At 50.5% G+C, this 14,759-nt stretch overlaps 1 protein-coding gene across 1 annotated transcript in view; it reads right to left on the reverse strand.

The window, feature by feature from the left end:
- The window catches only part of JPH2 (junctophilin 2), a 90,424-nt gene that overhangs the window by 25,134 nt on the left and 50,531 nt on the right, over positions 1-14,759 (reverse strand). The window lies entirely within an intron of this gene.

Consider the following 14,759-nt stretch of genomic DNA (forward strand, 5'->3'; position numbering starts at 1 on the left):
AGGGTACAAAGTTGGGTCAAAGTTCTGGCTAAGCGCCTCTGTACTGTATATTATTGCCTGATGAAGCGGGATTGTGGCCCGTGAAACGCATTGCAACTTTGGAGCTTTTTTTAATAAGTTACTTCATACTGTGAGTAACGTCCTACTGTCCGGGGCTGTAACAAGTACAGAAAGAAAAAGAGAAATACCCGCATGGGTACCAGGAGCCCTTGTGGTGTATTATCTTCCAGTAATTGGTTAGGAAGTAAGAGTAGTAATTATACTCACAAGCGTGGGTTGCTATGGAGGCAACCACTCTGTATAGCATGTAGGGAAGTCCTGTTCCCACTCGGTCTTTGAAAGGATCGGTCGCAGCTCCTTGGGAAAAAAAGTTTCACTTCTGGGTAATCGTGAAGGACCCCACCAAAGGGGTGATACTAAGTCGTAGTTTCGAAAAGGAGAAGGAGGCGCCCTTTTAATAATAAAAAGTACTTTGGACAACGGCACTCGTTCCTTAATACAAGCACCTCTACTTGACCTGAGGAAGCGGTTTGATCTGTGAAACGCGTTGTCCAAAGTGCTTTTTATTAATAAAACCATTTAATTTTACACCGAGCGAAGTCTCCTTGCATAAGCTTAAACTGAACCTACTACAAGGGCGCCTCCTTCTCCTTTTCGAAACTACGTCCTACTGTCCGGTCTTTGTTTCCATAAGGGAGGTGAGTCCACCTACTTGATGCGACTCGATTGATAAGATCCGACAGGTCCGATCTCGCCGCCACTGGATTCCCCTTGAGCGGACAATAGCGGGGAATCGAGTGGAAGATGAGCGGCACCGGCGGGGACGAGCGGGTATCGAATCCGACGCACGCAGGTACGTGGCGGGTACGCGCGGGGATGTGGAAGAGGCGATCCAGCGGCTAATCGAGCCGCTGGATCGCTCGGTCTAGATTAGGCTTACTACTTCTATTGCACCAGCTAGGTACCCTCCAATAGTCCTGACCAAACATCATTTTGTGCACCGATATTGACCCTGCCGTACTGATATTTAGTTATTATGTGTGTTATAGCAACACCCATATACAGTGTAGTGTGTGGCTGGCTGCGTCACCATTCTAGCCTGCTGTCATTGTGCATAATTGATTGTCACTCACCCCCACGCACAGTCACTCATGTCACCTTATTGTGTTATTTTCAGTGATATCCAGACACTCGGTGTGGTTTAAAAAAAAAAATGCCAAGCACATTGTGGTCCTTTATGTACAGGCGGTGGTCACTGTGGTTATTCAAGTATACAAGTTGGGGTCATTGTGGTAATTCATGTATACTGGTGGTGGTCGTTGTAGTGTATTGATTTCCTTGTCTGGGAAGAAATGAGGCCAGGAAGTGCTGTGTGTCCCTTTTTCACATTGTCCCTCTTCTCTCCACTGTCTCACGGGTTGCCAAGATATAATCACTTCTGTGGCCTTTATTTAATTAGAATTCTCAGCTGTGAGTTGAGTGCAAACAAGCGTGCGGCGACATGAAAGCAGGGGATGTGTGGAGATGCCATTAGAATGGTCGGGTGATAACTGACGGGATTCTCTCTCCTGTATATCTCTGGTATTTTGGCTATACAGAGGTTTTCCTCAGACATTTGACATGAAAGCAGGGGATGTGTAGCCATTAGGGATTCTCTCTCCTGTATTTGGAATATCTCTGGAATTTAGCTGTACAGAGGTTTTCCTCAGACACTCGGGCATTGCTTCTGCATTTCGCAAAGGTGTAAGCAGGTCTGTGGACTGAGGTCCTTCATGTTGTGCTTTTTGCATCTGCAGAGGATCTGAGAAATTGCACAAAACAATTTGACGTTTTTAATTAATGAAACTTATTAGAGGCCAGAGCTTGGGTCAATATATTGCCTTGATCAGAATTTGCAGCGACAGAATTGGCGGAGGATCGATGGCCACTTAGACGGGACTGAGCTCATGGTGACGGCCATTTGATTAATTTTCTGATGGAAATAGAGTTACAAGGGAATGAAATGAGCATGGCTCTGATGTATATCCGATCAGGAACATTCATCTTGCCTAAATGGAGCAACGCAAACCCATGGCAAAGCAGATGTATGGGGGTGGAGGAGCACAGAGTTTGTATAGTGGAAAAATAAAAAATATTTAAAAAAGTGACCTCTCCGGAAGATAGGACACCACTTTAGCTGGTGAAGTTTCATTATTCAAAGCACAGACAATGCATTTTGCAGGTACTGGCCTGCTTCCTCAGGTCAATACACAGTGCCTTGCAGCAGTAAGAGAACAATATGGGCGCCCAATTCACCCTCTTAAAGGAAACCAGAGCCCACAGGAATCAAAGAATCGGAACTGATCCGGGACTTCCTCCAGCCCCATAAGCCCATGTGAGTCCCTCCCTATCCTCCTGCAGTCTCCTGTCCAGCCGCGATCAGCCCCGGTAACAGGCTGTCGCGTCAGTCGTGGCCTTCTGAACATGTGCAGACCCTCCCGCGCATGCACAGAAGGCCGTGGCTGATCCCGGCTGAACGGCACGCAGTATTTGTAGAACGTATGGGGCTTTACTATGAAACGCTAAAGTCGGTGGCCAGTGACTTTTATGTAAAAAAAAAAAAAAAAATTATGAATGCAAATTATTTACAAAAAAAAAAAGTTACATACAAATGGTGAAACGCCCATGTTTGCTAGGAATTGTCCACTGGCGAACTGTTCAGGCCATCTCTACATGTGAGAGGATTCAATGGCCGCAGGGAGATTTGTTGTACAGCGGCTACCGTGAAGAGAGGTGTGAGGAGGATGTCTGATCGCTGAATGATCGCTTTCCAGTTTCTCTCCACTCTCCGAACATTCACTCTCTTATCTCCAAATCCCATCTAACCACCTGTTCTTTGGATCCTATCCCATCACATCTCATTCCACAGCTATCCACATCCCTCATCCCTGCCCTAACATCGCTGTTTAACCTATCCCTCCCTCTCCACCAGAATTTTTCCATCCTCACTCAAGAAGGTTGTTGTAACACCACTACTTAAAAAAACATCTCTAGACCCCACCGAACTTGCTAACTACCGCCCAGTGTCACTTCTCCCATTTGCATCTAAATTACTTGAACGCCACATTCATGCTGAACTAAGTCAATATTTATCTGCAAATTCCTTGCTTGATCAGTTTGCCTGGCTTCCGGCCAAACCACTCCACAGAAACAGCCCTCACCAAAGTAGCTAATCTCCTCACAGCTAAATCCAAAGGCTATTATTCCATACTCCTCCTTCTAGATCTGTCATCAGCATTCGACACTGTCGACCACACTCTACTCCTACAGATCCTTTCATCTATAGGAATAAAGGACCTCGCTCTCTCCTGGATATCTTCCTACCTCTCTGGAAGGTCTTTCACGGTTTCTTATTCAGATCAGGCCTCCTCTTCACATCCTCTGTCTGTAGGGGTACCTCAAGGCTCTGTCCTCGATCCCCTCCTCTTCTCCATCTACATGCTCGGTCTTGGTAACTTAATCAACTCATTTGGTTTTCAATACCACCTATATGCAGGTGATACACAACTGTACCTCTCGGCCCCAGACCTTAACTCCCTCCTCACACTGGTTCCCGACTGCCTGTCCTCTATATCCTCTTTCATGTCCTCTCGCTTTTTAAAACTTAATATTAATAAAACTGAACTAATAGTTTTTCCACCATTCCTGTCCACCTCTTTGCAGGGACGGGCTGCTCTGGAGAAGTCCTGGAGCTTCGGAAGTGAGCAGGTGGTGCAAGTGGTGGACATCTGCAGAGTGTTGGAGGAGCAGAGAGAGAGGGTTGGGGAGTATCTCTGGATATTGGAGATGTATGAAGGGGAGGTATGGTGGATGGATCTGTACACCAGTCAGAGCAGTGTGAATGTACGTCTGAGGAGGACAGGGAGCCAGTGTGGGGACTTGTGAAGAGGGGCAGCGGGAGGAGAGGAGCCTGGTAGCTGATTGCAGGGGGCGGAGTCTGGTCATGATGTCCAGTGAGGAGGGCATTGCAGTAGTCAGATGGGAGAGGAGAGCATGTGCCAGGAGCTGGGCAATGTCAGGGGATAGGTAGGGGTGGAGTCTGGTCTCAGGAAGTCCAGAGAGGAGGGCATTGCAGTAGTCAGATGGGAGATGACAGAGCATGGGGCAAAAGCTGGGTGGTGTCAGGGGATAGGTAGGGGCAGAGTATGGTGTGGAGATATATTGAGGTGCTGATGATATTAGGGAGTACAGAAACCTATTCTATCATTTTTATGTCTGCTGTATATCTTTCAGAGGTGGAGGTCAGCCAGTATGGCTTGAAGATATTGGCAGCTAGCTTCGTGGACTATTAATGTGATTGTGTGTGGTGTCAATAGACAGACAAAAGGGAACCTCATTACCTGTTTCTGGCTGTCCAGAGGAACTGTACGCTGTGATCTTTTGTATTAATGTAGACAGCTGCCATTGTCTTCAGTGAATGGACCAGTCCCCTTCAATAGGCAAGGAAGCAGCTCATTAGGCCACCAGCAGTCACTTTGATCTGCTGCCCCAGGTGTGATTGTCTGCGTCTGCCTACCGGCAATTACAGGCAAACTGCTACCTGTAACCAGAACTCCATTTTTTCATGTATGTGCTAAAATACACTTTAACCAAGGAAATAATGTGGAGGAAGCTTTTTGATGTCTGGTAGGATACAATCTCACCTATTGAATTCTGAAACCTTCAAGAAGCTAAAACAGGAACCCCTTTGAAGTTTGCATATCACAGGAATGATTATAACAAGCGTTCGGTGATGTCACAAACCTGGAAACTGCATTAGTTCCTGGGGGCTGGACATTAAATGCCCCAGGGGACACTTCAGAATATAAAAAGCAGAGACAGATACCTAGTGTCCGTCTGCTCTTGGAGTTAGTGCACAGCTAGAGTTGATCTCGACTTCTGGTCGAACAAGCGGCATGCTCCTGCCGACAACGTTGAGACCTTCAAGTTGGTAACGTTTTTTAATCCCCATTTTTATTTTACGCAAATATCCGTGTGTGTTATCTTTGTAACTTTTATCTTGTAACTATTTTTACTTTGTTTTTTGTAATCTTTTGTATATATTAAGTTCTGCATTGTTCTATGTTTTTCTGGAATATTAAATTATTATTTAATAAGCTTGACTTCTGACGTACTAAACTAACACTCATAGCCTAAAGGAGACTGCAGTGTAGCTGTGTATAAGTCCGTGCCTAGTTGTATGTTTGAGCAACACTACCATATGAAATTGTAATTGCATTGTGTGTGTGGGGGGCGTTTGTCATACGTTGGCCTAAAGCGCGCAGCTGACCCAACGTACGAAACGCCAGTGCGAGTAGCTAACAGTATCGTTCGAAACGACTGTTAGTGGTTTTGCTGCACGACAGTGTAACTTGCATTACAAGTCAGTGTCTGATTGTGCTGTGTTACTGTACAACTGTACTGTGTGTGTGGGTGCGTGGCGTTCTCGTATTCGGCCTAAGCGCAAAGCTGACCCAAATACGAAAACGCGGAGTGCGCGCTGAGGGCTCGACAGCAGAGTGGAAGTGTCTAGCGAACCGCTAGTGATGGCAGTGAGAGGTGTTCTGAGGGGTCCCAGCCTTGTTTTAGCTTGACTAAGGCTGCGTCCCCTCTCAGTCTGGTCAAACCCGCAGTCGGGAACTGTATACGCAGGCGTGCCGCGGGCCGGTTCCTGACATATGGTCTCAGGAAGCCCAGAGAGGAGGGCATTGCAGTAGCCCGGATGGGAGACAACAGAGCATGGGTCGGGAGCTGGGCGGTGTCGGGGGCAACTTTGGCGATGTTGTGGAGATAAGTGTCAGGACCTCGAGACGTTCTTAAAGTGGCGGTGCGGTGAAGGAGAGGAAGCCTGTCTGATGATGAGCGCCCCCTCTATACCATGAGATAAGCACAGCCTGGTATGTGTGCACTGTGTGTGTGTGTGTGTTTGGCATAGGCTGGCACTTTGTCCTGTGATTTGGGGACAGCTGTCACCCTCAGTTATCTCATTGTCTGGGAATTCTTCAAAGCTGGAGCTGATAATGTTCTCCCTCTTGTTCTGAGCCGGTGGATTTCAGCTCAGCTCACTATTATTATGTATCAGGCTGGGCGCCATGGAGTGATTTAGGGACAATTATGAGATAACATTCTGCTAATCCTTTAGCTGGCTGCTAGTTTTCCCGAGGTAATCACACATGTATGGCTATGCAGGGCCCAGGCTGGGTTTCCACTGGAAGTGACTGACATTTTCTGTCCAGTGGAGTCACACCTGGAACAAGCATGCAGCTAGCGAGTCATACCTGGAACAAGCATTAAGCCAGTGTGTCCCACCCGGAACAAGCATGCAGCCAGAAGAGTCGCACCCGGAACAAGCATGCAGCCAGCGGAGTCGCACCTGGAACAAGCATGCAGCCAGCGGAGTCACACCTGGAACAAGCATGCAGCCAGCGGAGTCACACCTGGAACAAGCATGCAGCCAGCGGAGTCACACCTGGAACAAGCATGCAGCCAGCGGAGTCACACCTGGAACAAGCATGCAGCCAGCGGAGTCACACCTGGAACAAGCATGCAGCCAGCGGAGTCACACCTGGAACAAGCATGCGGCCAGCGGAGTCACACTTGGAACAAGCACAGAGCCACACCTGGAACAAGCATGCAGCCAGTGGAGTCACACCTGGAACAAGCATGAGGCCAGCGGAGTCACACCTGGAACATGCATGCGGCCAGCGGAGTCACACCTGGAACAAGCATGCGGCCAGCGAAGTTGCACCTGGGACGCGGCCAGTGGAGCCGCACCTGGGACAAGGACGCGACCAGCAGAGCCACACCTGGGACAAGGACTCAGCCAGCGGAGTCGCACCTGGGACAAGGACTCAGCCAGCGGAGTCGCACCTGGGACAAGGACGCAGCCAGCGGAGTCACACCTGGGACAAGGACGCGGCCAACGGAGCTGCACCTGGGACAAGGACGCGACCAGCAGAGCCACACCTGGGACAAGGACGCGGCCAGCGGAGTCGCACCTGGGACAAGCATGCGGCCAGCAGAGTCGCACCTGGGACAAGCATGCGGCCAGCAGAGTCGCACCTGGGACAAGCATGCGGCCAGCAGAGTCGCACCTGGGACAAGCATGCGGCCAGCAGAGTCGCACCTGGGACAAGCATGCGGCCAGCAGAGTCGCACCTGGGACAAGCATGCGGCCAGCAGAGTCGCACCTGGGACAAGCATGCGGCCAGCAGAGTCGCACCTGGGACAAGCATGCGGCCAGCAGAGTCGCACCTGGGACAAGCATGCGGCCAGCAGAGTCGCACCTGGGACAAGCATGCGGCCAGCAGAGTCGCACCTGGGACAAGCATGCGGCCAGCAGAGTCGCACCTGGGACAAGCATGCGGCCAGCAGAGTCGCACCTGGGACAAGCATGCGGCCAGCAGAGTCGCACCTGGGACAAGCATGCGGCCAGCAGAGTCGCACCTGGGACAAGCATGCGGCCAGCAGAGTCGCACCTGGGACAAGCATGCGGCCAGCAGAGTCGCACCTGGGACAAGCATGCGGCCAGCAGAGTCGCACCTGGGACAAGCATGCGGCCAGCAGAGTCGCACCTGGGACAAGCATGCGGCCAGCAGAGTCGCACCTGGGACAAGCATGCGGCCAGCAGAGTCGCACCTGGGACAAGCATGCGGCCAGCAGAGTCGCACCTGGGACAAGCATGCGGCCAGCAGAGTCGCACCTGGGACAAGCATGCGGCCAGCAGAGTCGCACCTGGGACAAGCATGCGGCCAGCAGAGTCGCACCTGGGACAAGCATGCGGCCAGCAGAGTCGCACCTGGGACAAGCATGCGGCCAGCAGAGTCGCACCTGGGACAAGCATGCGGCCAGCAGAGTCGCACCTGGGACAAGCATGCGGCCAGCAGAGTCGCACCTGGGACAAGCATGCGGCCAGCAGAGTCGCACCTGGGACAAGCATGCGGCCAGCAGAGTCGCACCTGGGACAAGCATGCGGCCAGCAGAGTCGCACCTGGGACAAGCATGCGGCCAGCAGAGTCGCACCTGGGACAAGCATGCGGCCAGCAGAGTCGCACCTGGGACAAGCATGCGGCCAGCAGAGTCGCACCTGGGACAAGCATGCGGCCAGCAGAGTCGCACCTGGGACAAGCATGCGGCCAGCAGAGTCGCACCTGGGACAAGCATGCGGCCAGCAGAGTCGCACCTGGGACAAGCATGCGGCCAGCAGAGTCGCACCTGGGACAAGCATGCGGCCAGCAGAGTCGCACCTGGGACAAGCATGCGGCCAGCAGAGTCGCACCTGGGACAAGCATGCGGCCAGCAGAGTCGCACCTGGGACAAGCATGCGGCCAGCAGAGTCGCACCTGGGACAAGCATGCGGCCAGCAGAGTCGCACCTGGGACAAGCATGCGGCCAGCAGAGTCGCACCTGGGACAAGCATGCGGCCAGCAGAGTCGCACCTGGGACAAGCATGCGGCCAGCAGAGTCGCACCTGGGACAAGCATGCGGCCAGCAGAGTCGCACCTGGGACAAGCATGCGGCCAGCAGAGTCGCACCTGGGACAAGCATGCGGCCAGCAGAGTCGCACCTGGGACAAGCACGCGGCCAGCAGAGTCGCACCTGGGACAAGCACGCGGCCAGCAGAGTCGCACCTGGGACAAGCACACGGCCGGCGTAACCACACCTGGGACCAGCACGCGGCCGGCGTAACCACACCTGGGACCAGCACGCGGCCGGCAGAGCCACACCTGAGACCAGCATGCGGAGCCACATCTGACCCACTTTGCGGAGAGCTATGCGTGCAGGTATGTTATTATCATTACTATTATTATTAGTACTAGTAGTCGTGATGTTGGTGTAGTAGTAGAAATGTCCACCCCCATCCTCAGTGACTGTCATTATCAGTAAGTGACAATCAGTGATAAGGATGCAGGGACGGGATTTCTGGGGGCACACTGCCCTCTGCTGGAGAACTCCACTATTACCACTGCACTATTTTCCCTCATTATCCTGACAGTGACCTGTAAGAAGGATCAGTTCATCCCTGTCTGCCGCGGTGATTTGGCACTGGTAGCAGTGGGTGGTGTTTAGTGTGGCCGATGCTCTGCTATCACATAGGCAAAATGCCCGAAGCACTCATGGCTGCGGGAGGGGTGGGGGATGATTTGTAGCACTACACAGTGAGGGAAGGTGTCCCCGGATTTTGCTTTCTTATTTTTGTTGCCCTCTGACCAAGATATGGCCAGCCTACAGTATGACTGTAATGGTAGGTATAATAGTTCCCAATATCCCAGCGCTGATGATCTGTGATCACCCAGATGTATATCACTCAACAGGTGGGGAAGCTTTACCAGTCACTGTGCATGTGAATCCAGACAATAACCTCTGGGCAATAACCACCTCAGGCTCATACAGACACTCAACAAAAGTCTTTTAAATGCACGATTATCAAACAACTTGAAGTTGGACAACTTTTGTTGACTTTTGTCAAGGCGTTATCACTGATAAGAGGCGACCAACAATGGCGTAGCAATAGGGGTTGCAGAGGTTGCGATCGCATTGGGGCCCTTGGGCTAGAGGGGCCCTGAGGGGATATCCCTTAACCACAGTATTAGCTCTTTATTGGTCCTCCTGTCTGTGCTTGTAATGATAACTTCTATATGAATGGTAATGATCATTAACAAACTGTACCCCATGCCCTTCCTGCACCTCTGACACTGTGGTTGTCCTTGATTGGTTTTGGTGCACCATAACAATTCTTATTCTAAGAGTACTTGGGGGGCCCAATGTAAAGATTGCACCGGGGCCCATAGCTCCTTAGCTACGCCACTGGCAACCAACTTATAAGACGCAGTTCGAGTCAATCCAACTGTTGGACTGACTTGATAACCAACTGAGGCCCAGTGCACACCAAAAACCTCTAGCAGATCTGCAAAACGCTAGAGGTTTTTGAAGCAGATTTCAGAGCGATTCTAGGCATGTGGAGAGAGGTTTTCTAAACGTGCCTAGCGTTTTTTGGAGCGTTTTTGTGTAGCAGAGTTCAAATATTGTTACAGTTAAGCTGTTACTGAACGGCTTCTGTAAAAAAAAGCCTGGAAAACCGCTCTGATCTAGCGTTTTTTACAGAGCTGTTTTCCACTTTCCTGTACTTTAACATTGAGGCAGAAACGCCTCAGAAATCTAAAAAATGCTGCAGCCCCCGAGTTTGCGTTTGTGTAAAAAAACGAACCGCTCTGGTGTGCACCAGCCCATTCACCTTCATTAGCCAAGCGCTTTTCCCCCTGCAAGCTTTTTAACTACTTGAAGACTGCCTCACGCCAATGGGCGTGACCGCGGCGGCAGCCCCAGGACCGCCTAACGCCAATTGGCGTCAAGTTCTGGGGCTGCAGATTCCCAGGGAACGGCCTCGTGCATGCGTGATCGTTTCCCTGCCCGTTTACAGAGCGGAGTTCCGTGAATAGCCTGCTAGCGGCCGATCGCGGCTAGCAGGCTGCTTGTAAATGTAAGGAGAAGAAATCCCTTTTGTTTACATGCGCACAGCGCTGCCGGGGGCTGCAGCGCTGTACGAGATCGGCGATCCCCGGCCTCTGACCGGAGATGCCTATGAGAGGTGGAACAGGACGGATTAATGTCCTGTTCCAATGCAGGCATCGGAGGGGAGGAGGGAAGGGGAGGGAGGGAGGAAGGGGAGAGAAACAGCCTCGATGAGGCTTGGAAAAAAAAAAAAGTAGCAGCAGCGATCGGACCCCTCCGGCGGCATGTCCCCTTAGGGACAAAAAAAGGAGGCGAGTCCGATCGCTGAGCACCTGAATTGGGCTGTGCGTGAGGCTGAAAAGCCTGCACAGCCCAGCGCTGCAACAAAGAGCCTGGTCTTTAGGGGGGGGGGGACGTCAAGTGGTTAAACGCTCCAGAACCGCTCTGGTGTGCACCAGCCTTGAGAGAAGTTGTGTCCAGCATGGCAATGTGTACAGAAGTCTGCTATCACTTTTCAATGACTTCCATTACTAACTAGAATAGTCGTTCACTAGTTAAGTAACCATATGTAAATTTGTAGTTGTTCGTCAAGTTGTTCTGTGTGTATAATAGTTGTTTGCACGCCAAGACGTATCTTTCCAACTTTTTTTAATTGTAGTTGCTTGTAAAGTTGCTTATAATAAAAGACTTTTGTTGAGCGTGTGTATGCCAGTAGAGGCTCCACTACTAGCACTGAATCCCATCACATAAATCTCCATATATGGACTCTGACCAATGACTGCCTTCAACAGCCACACAGCAGAGGTTCCACTACCACCACTAAATCCCATCATAAAACGCTCCATATATTGACTACTATAAAAGTACAGACTGTTCCAATTAAACACCAAAAAGGTCTTTCACAGTTCCATAAGCGAGATAAAAACAATCACATAGAGGGTCTCATGTCACCAGGTGCCTCAATCCTTAGAACTTGCTCCAAATAGTTAAAAAAACAGGTGTCGTTGGTCTCCTACCCAACCAGTTTTGCTTCCTAGCATCACCAGAGTTGTCAGAGTCCAAACCGCAAGCACCTCTTAAACTTTACCTTACCTGTCCCCAAGTTGTTGGTACCGCCCACTGTCAGTTAAATACTGATTCCGTAAGTTTCAGAAAGAAGTTTGGTCAAGCAGCAAAATTGGCAAATCCATCCACAGAGCAGTGTTCAGGCAAAATTTCAGTCCATACACAGGGAGGAGTCATCAGCTGCATCCTTCCCATTGCAATAGGACAGTCCGTGATCCTCTGACCATGTCACATGATTGGATCTCCATAGCAATATAAACCTACTCTGTGGCATACTCATAACACGATCGCATCACCAACAGCTCATGACTACCAGAGATGGAATTCCGGATTCCCAGAAGTGTGTTTCCAATTTCTGTGGAAATCTGAATATCTGACTTTCCGATTTCCGCTGAATGTTTTTTCATTATTTTCGTAAATAAAGTTAGTTAAACTCCTTGGCAACATGCATGAGCTCAGCTCGTCCATAACCGCCGGAAGGCACAGATTTTCTTAATTTTTTTTTTTAAAACACGCAGCTAGCACTTTCCGTTCGTCGCCATGGCGATGGGGGAAGCCCTTAAGGAAATCCCATTCAGAACGGGATTTCCTTATGGGCATACGCACCGGCGCCGATCGGAGGGGTGGGAGGGACGGCGCAAGGAAGGGGGGCATCATGTAGCTAGCGCTAGGCTAGCTACATGATTTTTTTTAAAAAAATACTGCGCAGCAGCCACCCTGGCGGGTCCGGAATCCACTATTCTTTACAGATGTGCACCATGATGCATAATCCACATCTGCAACCGCAGTAAACTTCTACATTCTGGCCTGAAAATCCCACGATTTGTGCGGTACAATACTGATTTTCTGATTGGTCCAATACTTCCATGTCTCGGTTAATGCAGTATTTCCGTGGTATTCTGGTTTCAGCATACTGATTTTCACCGCAGAAAGCCAAATTCCAATCGGAAACTCGGAAATCTGAATTGTGAAGCTCATCCCTAATAACTATAGTAGTAGCAGTAGGATATTGTACCAGGTTAGCCATCAGTAAAAGCAAGAAGTTTTGAATCCGGATAATACCATTTACTGGCTAATGTAAAAGAATAGGTGCAAGCTTTTGGCTGTAAAGCTTTTGTCGGGCTTCAATCCTGTTTGCTCACAAGCTGATGGAACAGACAACTATATACATGCAACATCAGAAGGGGATACATTTTTTAATGCAATCCTCTAAGTCAGACCACAGTAATGAAATACCATTTCATCTCTATACATCTGTCATGGTTCATTGTACAAAATTACATTTCTATGTGTAAGACCTGTATCGCATCTGGCTGATATAGGCCATATATGTATAAGCCGTATATGTATGCCCTAACCCTATTATACCCTGCAAATTTGTGTTTCTAGCACGTTCAGGGGCTGTGCCTGTGCAACCATCCTGCCTGTTTCCTGCTCCCAGTGGTGCTGGCTTTCCCAGGGGCGCCTCTAGCCATTTTGTCACTCCAGGCGAGAAAACATGTGGTGCCCCCCCCATGAAAATAATCATAAAGCGGCAGCATTTCACTAGGAAATAACCGTAATGCGGCAATGTTTCACCTGAAGATAATTGTAATGCGACAGCGTTTCACCAGAAATGACACTTATTGCAGCAGCGTTTCCCCAGAAAACACATGTAAGAAAGAAAATACATGTAAGGAAGAAGGCACATGGGGGACATAGGGAGGCACAGGGGGACAGAAGGCGGCACAAGGGTCAGAAAAACTCACAAAGAAGGCCAGAAGGAGGCACAAGGGGACAGAATGAGGCACAATGGGGGACAAAAGGAGGCACATGGGGGACAAAAGGAGGAACAATGGGGTAGAATGAGACACAAAGACACAAAGAAGGACAGAAGAAGGCACAGGAAAACAGAAGGATGTACACAGAGGGGCAGCGAGAGGTACAAGGGGACAGAAGAAGGCAGGAGGGCCAGAAGGAGGCACAAAGAAGGACAGAAGGAGGCACAGGGGGACTGAAGTTGGCACAAAGTGAGGCAGGAGGTGGCACAATGGGGACAGATTGAGACAAAAAGGGGGAAAAAGGAGGCACAGGAAGAAAGGAGTCACAAGGGGACTGAAGGAGACAAAAAGGGGACAGAAGGAGGTACAAAGGGGACAGAAAGAGGCACAAAGGGGACAAAAGGAGGCACAATGAGGGACAGAAAAAAAGCACAAAGAGGGGCAGAAGGAAGCACAGGGAGACAGTAGGAGGCACAAAGGGGCACAGAAGTATGCACAAAGGGGGACAGGACGAGGCACAAAAGGGGGACAGAAGACGGCAGAGGGGGATGTGAGGAGGCACAGGGAGACAGAAGGAGCCACAGGGAGACAGAAGAAGGCACAAAGGGGCACAGAGGTGGCACATGGAGTCAGAAGGTGGTACAAATGTAGACAGAAGGAGGCACAGGAGGACAGAAGGAGGCAGAGTGGTACTGAAGGAGAAACGGGGCAGAGGTAGCACAGGGGGGCAAATAAAGGCAAATGGGACAAAAAGGAGGCACAGGGGGACAGAATGAGGCACAAAGGGGCACAGAAGGAGGCAGAGGTGGCATAAGGGGACTGAAGGAGGCACATGGTGACAGAAGAAGGCCCAAAGGGAGACAGAAGGACAAACGAGATCAGACATGGCACAAGGGACTGAAGGAGGCACAAGGAGACAGAAGGAGGCACAAAATGGACAGAAGGAGGCACAAAGGGGGAGAGAAGGATGCACAAGGCAAAGAGGTGGCAGCTACCTGCAACTTACGCTAAGTAGATGCAGCAGAAGCAAGTAATAGAACACCCACATGGTGGGGCTTAGTCCAGGGGTGGGGCTTAATTTGGGGGTGGGGCTTAATCCAGCAACACTGCGCCCCCCAGGACCAATAGCACTCCAGGCAATGGCCTGTACTGCCTATGCCTAGAAGCGCCCCTGGGCTTTCCTCATGTAGAGTGTAATCACGCTATGAGTGGTAGGAGGTACTGGGCACTAGGGCGAGTGGTGGAAGCACAGCACTGGACTCCAACAGAGAGGTGAGAGCACAGCTTATGCTGCACTATACTCTGCATTTACACACTAAGCTGGTATAGTGCAGGAAGGGGATGGGACAGACAGGATAGTCACACAGGCTCAGCACTGGACTCCGGTGGAGGGGTAAGAGCACTGCTTCTGCTGCACTATACTCTGCATTACACACTGGGCTGGGGGAGCGCAGGAGGGGGATG

The sequence above is a fragment of the Hyperolius riggenbachi genome, chromosome 12 (assembly GCF_040937935.1).
Source record: "Hyperolius riggenbachi isolate aHypRig1 chromosome 12, aHypRig1.pri, whole genome shotgun sequence".
Classification (NCBI taxonomy): domain Eukaryota; kingdom Metazoa; phylum Chordata; class Amphibia; order Anura; family Hyperoliidae; genus Hyperolius; species Hyperolius riggenbachi.